Below are 15225 nucleotides of genomic sequence, written 5' to 3' on the forward strand. Positions count from 1 at the left end.
AGTCGGTACAGAAATGGCAAAACCACGTTGGAAACTACCGTTCAAATGTAGGTGATCCGAAATGATATCTAATCATTTCATTTCCTTTTTACCTCACAGATGACTGGATTGGGCCGATTACAGCAGGGAAACTGTGGTTGGATTTCTCCGATCAAAGGAATTTCAGAAAGATGGTAGATAATGTGGAAAGAGAGTTGACGTTCGCCGGAGTTAAGAAGCGTAGTAAGGATGAAACTAGTATGTTCGGGGCTCTTAGGTCAAGTTTTTAGGTTGTTCAAGTTGCCATTATACATTGTAAAATATGTATTATGTATAATATAATAATGATATCATATTCCATATTAAGAATAACCTAGTCAAATATTTGCATGCAATGAAGTCTAGATTCTTTTTCTACATCACTGAAAATAGACAAATCTCTGACCTAGAAGAATAACGAAGTTTGCAAGAAATGAAAGAGCCGGGTCACCACGGATAAATGGTCATGCTTTAAGTCTACTATAAAAAACTCAATTAAAAAATGAAATGCCTAGTAGAAGAGGCGTTAAAGCTTCATTTCCCGATCCCTGGTTCTTGCAGTGGCAGTTGTTTATATTGACTGTTTACATGGTTTCACCGTCACTTGTTCTCATTTGTGGGTTCTGCTCTGTTGGCGAATTTTGCCCAGGGTTAAAGCTAATAAAAGCCCACCCTTTCAACTGAAGTTAATGTAAGAATAACCAGGGTATGAAATATTCACCGTTCTAAGGGACTTGACACAAATTACAGGGGGGGGGGTTGGCCGGTGTTTTTTGGGGGTGGGTCGCCATTTTTCGCGCAAGCATTTTTGAAGGGTCATACAATTTTGTGTATGCCTATGGGGGAGGGTCACCTTTTTTTTACATCAAAGCTGAACTTGCATGTGCACGTATTGAAGAATATGGAATACTGAAAAAAATAAAAAATACCTCCTGGCACATTTGTTTTCTGCCATTTCCATTTTCGGCGCGCCCTTCGGGCGCAATTTAAGGTATAATAACAATGTATTGATGATCCAACCAGCCACATTGATTTAAGTTGTCATGATTTCTACTTATCCAACTCCTCTATTGTGCATAACTGTCCCCTATTATGACTCTTTCAATAACAATTTGGGAGATCACTTATTTGATATCATTCTCCCATTGGCAATACATTAGGTATAGGTTGGTGTCAAATGTTCATGTCGCCGTATGTACATTTTTTATTTTTTGAGGACATTGACAGAATACAAACTATTCAGAATAGTGCAAAATGTCATCAATAACAACTGGAAGCTTCAGGTCGAACAACTTTTGAATAACAATTTAGGATCAGATAACCTATGAGTTATTTGTAGTGTCCTCATAGCCTACAATGTATAGTGAATCAACATTTCAATGAAATTCCAAAATCAAATTTCTTGCACAACCATGGACTTGAAACCACTCTAGTCTAATCATGAACATTAATACTAATAATTAAGTGTACATAAATGCACAGATTTACTTAGTTTTGTATTGGAAAAAAATATTCATAGTTTTGTCATAGACTGCTATGCATAGTGAATCGACATTTCAGTGAAATTCCAAAATCAAATTTATTGCACAACCATAGACTTGAAACCACTCTGGTCTAATCATAAACATTAATACTAATAATTAGGTGTACATAAATGCACAGATTTACTTAGTTTTGTACTGGAAAAAAAGTATTCATAGTTTTGTCATAGACTGCCATGTATAGTGAATCAACATTTCAGTGATATGCCAAAATGAAATTTCTTGCATAACCATGGACTTGAAACCACTCTAGTCTAATCATGAACATTTATACCAATAATCGAGTGTACATAAATAGACAGATTTGCCAAGTTTTGTATTTTAAAACAATTATTCTTACTTTTGTCATAGACTACAATGTATGATGGATGAACTTTTTATGCGAAATGCCAAAAACAAAGTTCTTGTACACAGATGCACGTGTTACCACCCTCTTCTAATCAAGTACAATTATTTCAATTATTCAGGGTCCATATATGCAGAAAAAGTGCATATTATTAATTGTTAAAGAATTTTTTTACACTTTTGTTATAGACCCCCATGTATGGTGAAACAACATTATCGATGAAATCTAAAAATTACATTGTTTGTACACGCATGCACTTTTTACCTGCCACTTCAAGCAAAGTACGTTTACATGAATTATCACACACATATGATTTGAAATTTTTTGGACAAAGTGTTATATCAGCCACATTTTGCCTTTCTTTTGGGAGGGGATTTCAAAAGTATAGCAAGTCAGAATAGTGGTGCGGCATGGCAAATCCATTGTGCACTTTGTTAAAAGCACCAAATTTGGCTCAGATGTGTCTTAATATGTGTTGAACAAATTCAGATACCGAGCCACTGAAAATCTGTTGAAGCGTTGCCATGGTAACCATTTTCAAAATGGCCGCCAGACAAGGTATTTCTCACGTAATAAATATCAACTGCACAACACGTTGAGTAATTTTGGGGTAAATATTTTCAATTATAAACTATGGAAGAGTAATTTACAGCTTTTTTCAACTTTTCTTAATCGTTTGACTTGTTAAACGGGTAAATACAGACAAAAACACAATTCTTATGCATAAATGCACGGTATTAGATCCTATCATAGGATGACACTATGTCAGCAGTCAAGAAATATTAGGCCATGGGCTAGAGGGGTCTACATGCACCTTTAGGATATCAAATTTTATTTATAGAAACCTTAGGATCCCTAGATAAGGAAATACAATTTTAACAGAAAAAAGGGGATGCAATAATTGTTACGTTTGTGTTTTGAGGGGTACCACAAAATCACTATTTTGCGCATACCCACGTGCATTTGTCTAGTAGTACTTGTGAGTCATCTGCTAAGCTTTTTTTAAAGTAACTTGACTTGTTGGGTATCATTAGAATGGAAATTTATTCTCCTTTAAAATGACATATGTAATATGCAATATCTTCCATAGATTTTTTTATGAAATGGGACCAAAACTTACCCGATACCCCAAAGTTTGCAATGCAAGTTATAGCTAATCTCAAATTATACCAATAGTTTAACTTAGCATCATACAAATGGCAATGCTTTGTATCATATCTGTTTTGTTTGCTACAGGGACATTTTAGTCATGTGAAACAGACTTTTGACAGAAAAAAAAGATTGGGATGCTATAGCTCTACCGGTCATATTTTGAAGGATACCGTAAAATCACAGTATTGCCAACTCTAATGCATTTTCGTTCAACCTGTCTTCTTGTAAGTCATCTGATGAGCTGAATTGTTAACATAACATGACTTATAAGGTAACATTATAAAGTAATTCTCTTCTTCTTTTAGATGACATATTGTAATATGCAATATCTTCCATAGTTTTTATAAAAAATGTCCAAAACTTACCCCATATCCCAAACTTTATATTGCAAACTATTGTCACTGCTTATCTCAAATTCTACCAATTTGTACCTAGACATATTACAAAGGGCAATGCTTTGCATGAAATCTGTTTTATTTGCTACAAGAATATGTCAAAATATGAAATAGACTTTTAACAGCAAAAATATTGGGATGCAATGGCTGTTACGGTCATGTTTTGAAGAGTACCTTAAAGTCAAAGTATTGCGAATTGCATCTTTTTGTTAAGCGTGTCTCCTTTTAAGTCATCTAATCAGCTTATATTTTAACGTAACATGGTTTATTGGGTAACATTAAAAGTAATTGTATTCTTCTATTGGATGAAATATTGTAATATGAATATCTTCCACTGTTTTTATAAAATATGACCAAAACTTACCCTACACTCCAAACTTTATTGAAAATTAATGTCACTGCTTATCTCAAATTGTACAACCCTTTTACCCAGACATATAATAATAGGCACTGCCTTGTATGAAATATCTTTTATTTACTAAGGGGACGCGTCAAATATGAAATATACTTTTAACAGAAAAATATTGGAATGCAACGTATGTTACAGTCACGTTTTGAAGGGCATTGTAAAATCACAATTTTGAGACTCAGTGATGTTTTTATTAAACCAGTGTTCGTTTAAGTCATCTGTTGAGCCTAACTTATACGTAACCTGATTTATTGGGTTTAATTACTAAAAGTTCTTATCTGACAATCTAATTTAGTGTTTTGGCAGAGCAAGTTTTTGAAAACTAAATCATGGTGTGCGTTATACCCGCTGTAAAGGAGATGAAAAAAAGAAAGGCATTATACTGAATTATACAACCAACTGATTGAGGAGCAAGGTGCGGAATTGTGCCCTTATAGGTTTTGTTTGCTAAACTGTATGTAAAGTCTATTTGGCTAAACTAGCTTTATACGTTAGCACAGCTAATTAGGAAAAGTTTCGCTGATCCAATAAGCGTAATCTATTCATTGTACATTACATCGAGTTTACCTGGGTGTTCCTGAAGAAAAACTTGTATAAATATGTCAGAAAGCTGCAATCCCTTCATTAATATTATGGATATATCTGATATTTACTGTGGTAGATTCTAAACTTCATAAATTTGCAAAAGTTTCTGTATATATGTCAGATAGCTTAGATTTCTTCATTAACAAAACTATGGAAATACATAATACTTAGCTGCTCTAATGATAGTTTCAAAACTTCATAAATAAGCAGAATTTTCTTCAGTACTTTTCACTAGATATGTCCGATATTTGGTCGATTTAATTATCATTTCTAAATTTTATAAGTTATCTCGGATTTAGCTGGGCATTCTTCAGTAAAATATTTCACGGATATACGATGTTGAGCAGATCTAATTATCGCTTATTATCTTTAAGAATTAACTCAAGTTTAAAAGGATGTTCTATAGTTGAAAAGCATGTATCCGATACGTAATTGATCTAATTGTTGCTTCTACACATTATAAAGCAGCTCAAAGTTAGTTTGGTTGACATGTTGAAGACGTTCAAAATTTTTGAATAACTTTGCTTTAATTGTACTATGTCGCTGAATGTACAATTTATTTATTGTGAATACTGAACTACGTGAAATCTCTGAGGTTTATGTTTCGATCTTGACTGGAGTGTCACTATTTGCCTAAGAAGGAATACATCAAATTTGATCAGATAATTGACCAACCAACATACTTTGCTTAGGTGTTGGGTGTACATGTCAAGTGGATAACCGAAATATGATTGGCAGTTATCTAGGATTGTCGTTTAAACTTGTTGTTTCAGCCTCTGGAAACACCATGGAAAGGAATAAAATACTCGCCGGTCGACTAGCCATGCAAAAGCAAGCACAGGTCCCGGGAGTGCCAAGCACGAGCATCACTGACAAACGTGCAGGACTGTATTTGAGCTTTGCTTTCCCTACCTTTTATGTTTGTTACAACGAAAGAAAGTTGAGTAATACAATTTAATGACTATGGTACCATGTTTTTGCATTTGAATAAAAAATAGTGTACTATCAAGATTCGGACCAAAATACACGATGTTCAAAATATGATGGGCATTAATCTATATTTGTGCAATAGACCATTTACGTGACATTGAAATAACCCTTAAACTGATTTGTAAATCATGAAATTTATTGCAAATTACACAAGATCAGTTTTTATGTTAAATGAATTATGAAAAGCACTGTATAAAACATAATATACATAGCCAAAAATAATACAATATGATCGTGTTATCCACTCATGTACTTACATGTATTGTAGTTTACATGATAAATCTCTAACATTGACAATTATGGGGACATATAAGAGATTTTCCCCAAAAATGTTATTGCTTTCAGCGTTCAAACTTAAAGATTTGTTATACAAAAAATATTATTATGTTTTTTTTTGTATGTAGACCTAGGTGTGAATGTAGATGAACAAGAGTTAGAGATTGGGTTAAATTTCCCGCACAGTTTTCCATGTTAGGTCTTATGAGCAAGAACGCCCTGCAAAACTCGTCAAAGGCTAATTATAAAGTTTAGAAACGATAATTAGAATGTCAAAATATTGCACATATTCAACGTTTCTACTCAAGAGCCCCCATCCACTGGCAGAACATGGGACCGCTCTTCTTACACTCAAACACTTCATACCCTTCCCACCACCGCCCTGGGCCAATCCAGGCGAATAGTTTGCAAAACCTGGTGCGTGTGCCGTACGTGTGATGCACACATACCAGCTATAACCCTAAAAAGGTTGAAACAGGTGCATTAACGATTACAAATTAGAATAAAATAAAATACTCTGAACAGTATCTTCTGATAGTTTACTTACACAGGACAGCTAATAGTTGTTCATCGTTAAAAAATATTAAGTTTGGCAATTCGAATCTTTCACTTTGGCTTAATGTGGCAGCCATATTGTAACTCGCTTTTTTAAAAACAATGAAATAATCAAACAATAAACAATGCAAATAGTAATCTTAAGATGCATTCATGATGGTAATACATCAACTATTCAACACAGAATCATATGTAGAACAGCACCTATGGGATTTTACAGTAATTGATGATCGCTATGTTTAAAAATGGCCGCCACACCAGAACGAGGCTCTATGCTTAAGGGCTTGGTATCCAAATTGATTTTAAAACAATAAAAATATGCAAATAGTAATCTTAATGGGCATTTATGATGGAAATACGTCCACTATTCCTCACAGAATCGTCTGAAGAGCAGCAACTATGGGATTTTATAGTGACTGATGGTCGCCATATTTAAAAATGGCCGCTACACCAGAACGAGGCTCAACCTGTGGTGGCTCGGTATCCAAATTGATTTATATTACGATAATCTACATTCCTACCAAATTTCATGCTTTTATCACAAAATGCACAATTGTTATGAAAATTTTGGTTATGCCGCGCCACTAGAAGGGGGGTCTTGAACACATTGCGGGTTTGTTGGGGGGTATTGAGTAACAGGGGAGGGTCATTTATTTTCATGCACGGATAAGGGGGAGGGTCACTAATTTTTGTGCATGAACTTTTGAAGGGTCACTATTTTTGATGCAGCGGTGTTTCGAAAAACACCGGTCACCCCCCCCCCCTGTAATTTGTGTCCAGTCCCTAATTACAACATGCACTCGTTTGGATTAACCTTTGATTTCTCTATTTTCTTGCAGGTGAATGGAAAGTTACCATACTGGATACACAGGAGTCCGGCGCAGAGCCAGGGCAGTTTAATTGGCCGAATGGTCTTACTTGGAATGGAGATGAGCTTTTGGTTTGTGACACAGACAACCATCGCATACAGATCTTCGATAAGAATAATGTAGTTAATTTCATACGATTTGATGGTCAGTTTCAGAACCCTTTTAGGCCGGTTACAGTGGCTATTACTCCTGAAGGTCATTTGGTCATAGCTGATGTTGGTAACAGGCAAATTATTATCTGTGACAAAGATCGACAAATAATTCAGATCATTTCTCAAAACGCAGACGAAAACGTTGACAATATTAATTATATGGCAGGATTTGTATACGGCATTGACTGGAAAAGTGGCAGATTACTCAAATACAGCGTGAAAGAAGGGAAACTTCTTGCACAGGTCAAAGGTCAACTAGCAGTTCCACACTATGTTGCCCCCACTCCAAACAACCATCTCCTAGTGTCAGATGAACGCGATCATGTCATATGCGTTTTCGATTCTGATTTAAATTTTCTGAATTCGTATTGCTCTGAAGGTGTTGGCAACGGTCAGGTGAAGAACCCGAGGGGCATCGACACCGACTCACGGGGAAATATTTATATCTGTGATAGCATGAATGATAGGGTTGTAAAGCTGGGACCTGACGGGCAGTTTATTCGCAACCTATTTGAAGGTGATGTGACCAGACCACACCAGATAGCGGTCAAATGTGACGTCACAACTCATGGTGACGTCACAAGAATTGCCGTCATGCAGGGTGATAAGAGAATGCGAATACATCAAATCAAAGTATACTCTGTATTGACATAGGACTCACGATATGTAATTGATATGCCATTCATTAGCAATTAGTATAAATTACGTTCAGCGAAATGTTCTTACAAAAATGTCACAAAGTTACTTTATTCTATCATAGACCCGTATGTCATAAACAACTTTTGTCATATTCTTTGTTCATACTATTATTTGCTTTATATATCTAAGAGACACTTGCACTAATAAGTTGAAAGAACAGACAGACTGAATTTATTGTTAGCATTTTATTTGTGTAGAATCAGATGTGAACATTAGTAATAGTATACAAAAAGCAAAAATAACGACATGCACACGGAAAAATTAACAAATATTCGGCATGTAAGGAAAGGAAAAGCCAGTCATTCTGACAGGTAGAAAACATTTTACTTGGCAAATTTAATTCGTTGAATGTGCATACATGTTTACTTCCAAAAAAAAAGAAAAAAACGGAATCAGCTTGGACACTCTCTTGTGCCGCGCAACAAAATAAACGCAGCCACTGGCGTTTTTAACATGCAAAACACATAGACAAAGTAGCAAATGTCATGAAATCTTTTTCATTGAAAAGGAGTTCTTGCGTTACCAGGACTGACTTTTTTAAACATTGATTTCATCATGGAAGTGTTACACAAATATATCAATGACTTGAACAAAAAGAAAAAGGAAAAAAAGTTGTACGTCAATATTATCAATGTTTTATCCTTATAAGAAATGAAGCGAGGGTTTTCCGTCTCTTGCAACAACAACTGACACTAAAAACAGATAGTGATTATGGAAAAAAAAACCACTACGAATAGTCGCGTGTGTGTGGGGCGGGGGGCGGGCAGAAGAGTCGGTCATACAGTTGATGACGGTGTGCTCGCTAAAAATCCATCTGGACGTTTATAATAGACGTACTGTGATGACAGTGACATTGAATGTTATGTATAAGGTGTATAATACTGGCAATACGATGGCAGCAATCTATACTGAGCTGCTTACTGTGGTATTTGTTGGGTTGATCCTGTCCTAGCCCTGCGTACGATGCTGTGTGTTCCAGGCGTTATACGGACCCTGGGAGGCCGTGTAAGACCGGGAACACACAGCGTTGTACTCAAGGCTATTGCTGCCCCTGTTTTGCTGAAGCTGCGACCTCGACCGACCAAGGAAGTTTGTGTAGATGCAGACGCAGGAAACGTTATACCGCATCGTTCAAGTTCTTTTTGTACATAATTTAACGTATTTTTCCTTATATTCTCAACTCATTATAGAGAACTTTGTGTCACAATAAGAATACAGATTTAATCTTTTTGTTTGATATGTGGGATTGATTGAATATGCGGTGTGCCTTTGATGACGTTTAGTTCGGGTGTTATGTTTTAAAAAAATCATTGGCTGCGTTTATTTTGTTGGGAGTCCAAACTGACTCGGTTTTTGTAGTAAAATTTCAACAACTGTCAAAAATACTGCCTTACAGTAAAATACCTATCGAATATGGGTGGCTTTCTTGAGAGTAAAATTGTGATTCGAGTTTGAGAAAAGTCAACACGATCAGAATGACAACAATTACGTAAATGCAACTTACAACTGGTACGTTATTATTATTATTATTATTGTTATTATTATTATTATTATTATTATTATTATTATTAATACTTTATTAATTATTATATCTGTATTTCGGACTTGAGCGTCCATGTAAAAGTCAATTAAGGCATTAGTATGAAAATTCAGTTACGAAATTAAATTATGGTTGAAAAGATAGAAAAATTGATTATATCTACATACATAATCCAATCGATTTCTTTTCAAACAGACATTTAAATAAAGAGTAACTTATTCCAGTGTTTTACCATCTCTGAGTTGAAATACAATGATTAACATACATTTCGTACAATTGCATTGCTACTTTTCAAAAGTCTTTGTCTCAGGCTGTTAATCTGATTTCTCAGAAGAGCATCAAAGTTGCTTATTCTGTTAGATACAAACATTAGACTCGCCCTGCTTTGTTTCTCATAACCCAATAACAGTCGTGCAGCATTATTGTAAGCAACTTTCAATTTTCTCAAGACATTTTCAGAATAGATATTCCATATTGGTCCCCATACAACTGATAACAATAGGCTTTAAATAGAATGCATTTAACATGAAAAGTACACATGTGGAATTTTCTCATTAGCATATTCGCTACTACGTAAAAATATCTTGTCTGCCACTCAATGTCATCATCATCTCTGAAATAGTCAGTTAACACGAACCCTAGATGTTTTTTCTTAACAACAAAGTTAATTCAACCCCGTTCAGATACACACATGGAACGCGGCGAATCTTATGGTGATTCGCAAAAACGCACATACAGTTAGTCTTTTTACTGTTGAAAATGATGTCGTGAGTATCACTATAATGAGTACAGAGATCTATTAACTTTTGTGTACCTTTGACAGAAGGACTAATCAAGCAGATATCATCCGCGTACATTAAGTGATTGACAAAAATGCCACCAATATTACAGCCAGTATTCAGGTTTGATAAGAGAACACTCAATTATCAATATAGATATTAAAGATCTTTGGTAAAAAATGCCACCTTGCTTTACACCGTTAGTGACAGTAAAACCCTCAGATAAACGTGTACCCCAACGAATAATAATAATTTGAGTTCGATACCATTTGACAAGAAATCTGACAAGGTAAATGGGAATTGTACGTTGAATTAATTTCTTGAAAAGCGTCCAATGGTTCACTCTGTCAAAAGCCTTAGAGGCGTCCATAAATGTAATAAATACATTACTACTATGTTGTCTATAATAATTGATAATTTCCTTCAAAATAAAGACGCACATATCAGTGGAATGTCTTGACTAAAAACCAAATTGATTATCAGTCGTTCCCAGATAAGAATCAATGTGACGCAATAAAACAAGTTCAATTATTTTAGAAGCAATAGTGGAAAGTGCAACAGGACGATAATTATTGTTTTATCTGTAATATCACTATTTTTGTCATTGATAATTGGAACTAGGATAGTGTTAGAAAGTCGTCTAGGGCAAACTACATGGACAAACATAGCTGTTAAGCACATACTTAGCAAAACATAAACTTTCTGACTAGCAAATATAAAGTGCTCAGCGGCAAGATAATCTGAACCAGACGTTTTTCCAGTCTGTAGCTTACTAATTGCATCACTTATGTCACCTGGTATTACAGTGAAATTGTCTTGCAGTGAGCATCTAAAAGAAATTTCTGATCCCTATTATTGTTTACAAAATTATAAACACCATAATAATGGTTACGCCACATTTCAACAACATTTGCATCACCTGTACATCCATTAACATTATTTGGCCTACTCAAATTTTTAGTATTGTTGTTAACAGACTTCCAAAATTTGTCATAATTGCTAGAAGACAGATTTTTCGCCATAGCATCGGGTTTCATCTGTTCCTCATTACGGCGACACAGACGCAGAGCCTACTTAAACTGCGCATGCGTGCGGCGTTTAAGGTCATACAATGGACCTGTCCTGGGTTTACCAGAATCACGCCAGAGCTTAAACGAATCACGTGCAATCGAATGAATCTGTTTCACATTGTCATTTCACCCTGGAATATTAGAATTTGTACTTTTGGTGGGTGGTGTAATTTTAGTGCCAGCAACATATAAACTATCAATAACACTGTCTTAAAACTTCAAGATACAATCAACATGATTGGAATTATTACAATGAATATCTTTACAACATAATGCTTCCTTGAAATATCAACGTTAGAAAGAAGCCTATCTGAATTCACATAATACTCATTGTGTTGATTAGTACTAACCTTGGACCAGTTTAAGCGTACCTCTGTATCATTCTTAACCGAGTCATTACTTTCACATGAAGATATGGTACCAATGTCACACTTAATACTAAGTGGGAAATTGTCAGAAACGATTACATCATACAAAATTTCTACAGACTCAATACATTGATGAGCTGTGTATGAATAAATACAATGATCTAGCCAGGATGTTGTGCCATGCTCGTCACTAACATATGTGAATGAATTTTCTGGTAGTAAGACATTATCTGACACAAAATAGTTGTACTCGTTACAAAAGCTCAGCAATGATTTACCAAAGAGGGAGTTGTGATCTGAATTCCAGTGTCCAATTATCATTGTACTGTAACAGTTGCTAGACTGAGCAGTAGAATGAACCTTTGCTAAATATTCAGTGAAATCATCATGATTTTCCCTAATACAAGTAGGCGTGTAAACACAGAGTATTAACATTTTACAATTGTCATTGGCTACCTCAATCTCAATGATTCTATTATCATTGAATGAACATACTGTTATCATGTGACCAATTAATTCACTGCATGAAAATGCAATAATACAGACAAATTCACATTAATGAGTTGCGTGTATTATAGAATAATACACGTGAATTCAGATTAATCCACATGAATACAGGCTTGCTTGATACAGGAAATGGATTCCTGACTGTTTTCATCTGTATATGAACTCTGTAGCTAAAATACAGGCAATAATCCATGCTAATAGGGTAAGTATTATAGGTATTTATGCAGTGATTTACGCCATAAAATAGCAACCCGTCCAAACGGACGACCAATCAAAATATTTTCACCTGTATCAACAGGGGACTCTATATGAATACGAGATAAAAACGAAATGTCATCTTTAGTCAGCTAATGCTCTTGTAATAAACAAATGTCATTAGTATATGAGTTATGTTAATGTGTTTATCAAAATACAAAACACCGTCGAAAGCTATAGCATAAATCTTTATTGACACTGTGACATTTCCTCATCAGGTCGTCTTGGGTAATTTTTTTGTAAAAGTGTAAGTAAACGTCTTTACTAAAACTTTAACTTTTCGAATTTATAGCAATGACAGTCCAAATATTGTTCTAAGGCATATACGTATACGTTGTTCCTTTCAGGCAGGAAAAATAATTGAAAATAAAACAGCGTTATACTAATATTCGCTGATTCAGAAATCTGACTGTAAGGAGGAACACTTTATTTTTACGTCTTAATATTAGTTTAATTTCAGAATGCAGGTATAAGCAAGCATTTCATTTCAAAACTTAACTTCTAGTGTAATACCAAACCATGTCAATCTGTTCAGAACAACAAAAAACAACAACAAAAAACTACACAAATTGGTAGCTTTTGAGTAAGTGGAGGATTGAACACCCTTATCACTCCTTACTTCAATTACAATTTAATTCGATATCGGTCTAGCCATTATGTGAAAGTCGCAAAGTGTAAAAAACAGAAGTTTAAAAAAATGTGGAAGCCAAAACAGTTTCTTAGCTTCTTATCAAACGTGAAAACTTATATCTAGCAGAACTGCATAGTTAATATCGATAAAACTATACTGGAAATAATAATTTCATGGAATTTGTTCATCTTAGAGAGAAAGTAAAATATTCAGGCTTAGTTTGATTGGTAAAATAATGGTCCTCATAGGGAGGACAAATTAAAAGTACAATATAAAATCTAATATATTATGACACACAAAAAGCAGAAGCATTACATGCTAGATGTTAGTTGTCGAGTCATGAACATATCTATAAAATGATTGTTATTGTATCATGTTTAAATAATGCATGCACTACCTTTGATTATATAATACAAATATATTGATGGCGGAAATACAGCAACCTGATTGGTTGAGAGGGGAAAATGACCGTGGTATATTCGTAATATACTACGGCTGACACACGTTCGTTTTTGACATTATTAGACAGAATTTCAATATACTGTTATGATATAATAACAATGAATCACACCCAGCGACGTTATACCACTCGATTTCGACCAGTTCACTCCATATATGCACTCGCTATCGTTCGTGCATATATGTTTAGAAGAGGTCAAAATGCTGTTGTTTACCAAAGCTGTGTGTTGCTTTCTTATTAATCAAACAACTGAAACATATTTCCCTTTGTAAGATTTGATTTGTAATGAATTATTGCTCACATGTGTAAGAAATTCCATTGGTCTAGCATCTACTTCTGTTTCGATTTCGCAAATGGGATGAATGTCTCCCTCTCATTATTTTATTCAATCTTTCAAATTGAGATAGGCAGAGATAGTGTATTAGGTGTTCATTTACCATCAGAGCCAACGTCACAGAGTGTGTGACGTCGATAGTTACTCTCTCATTTACTTGTGAGGCACAGGTTAATGGATTTGAAGATCGATAGCGCATAGCATAAAATTATTGTACACTCGCTGAAATATAGGCAAAAGGCTTTATATACGTTCAGTAATGCGTTAAGAATAAAGTATATGGAAGTACACCACAACATGTGTGGTACACGTAATGTATATGAAAAATATCAATACGTTGAAATACGTAACTCATATGTATGCATAACAAGAGTATACAAATCGCAGATCTTCGCAGACCAAGCGTACACAGTATTAGTGCGTTTTAGTTGTATACTTATTGTTTACTTAGCGCATTTAAACGAAGTATTATATATATATATATATATATATATATATATATATATATATATATATATATATATATATATATATATATATATATATATATATATATATATATATATATATATATATATATATATATATATATATATCAAGCAACGTATCTAGTGGATATACATTATATTCAGCAACACATACAATATCTTGTCATGGTCGTAAAGAAAATGTAGGAGTATATGATAGAAAGTCCTTATCCCTTGAAAACTAGCTCGAACATTGTCGTAAGCTACATTGTAAGTAAATTGAAGCTCCTCTTTTACAACAACAAAACAAAAACAACAACAACAATGAACAATATTCAATTTTCAGATTACATGTCAGATTGCAATTTTGATCAGAAGGCTATAACACGATCGGGACTAATTTGGGATAATAGGATAGTGCAATAATGTCGATTTAATATGTAAAAGTAACCGTATCTGCTTTTCTTTATACGTTACACACTTGTTTTTATGAGTAATTTTTAATATAGGAACATATTCAATTACAGGGCACCTAACACTTTTGAGAACTTTGAAAAATATAACGATCTAATTATTCCGAATTAGTTATAATTGTGTTTTACTTGATATTGCAAAATTTAGCGATATCTCAAACACTATGAGAAATATTTTTGAAAAATGAGATTTGCTTATTTTCCATGTTTTCCCATACAAAACAGAAGAAATAGAGGTAGTCAAAATAATTTCAATCTTTACCTCTCATAATTTCTAAAAAATCTCCCAGGCTACCAAAATAACCTAAATGATTTCTTTTCCTCTGATGAAAATCAGAGTTTGCAAAAGAACAC

This window comes from Ptychodera flava, chromosome 3 (genome assembly GCF_041260155.1).
Source record: "Ptychodera flava strain L36383 chromosome 3, AS_Pfla_20210202, whole genome shotgun sequence".
Taxonomy (NCBI): domain Eukaryota; kingdom Metazoa; phylum Hemichordata; class Enteropneusta; family Ptychoderidae; genus Ptychodera; species Ptychodera flava.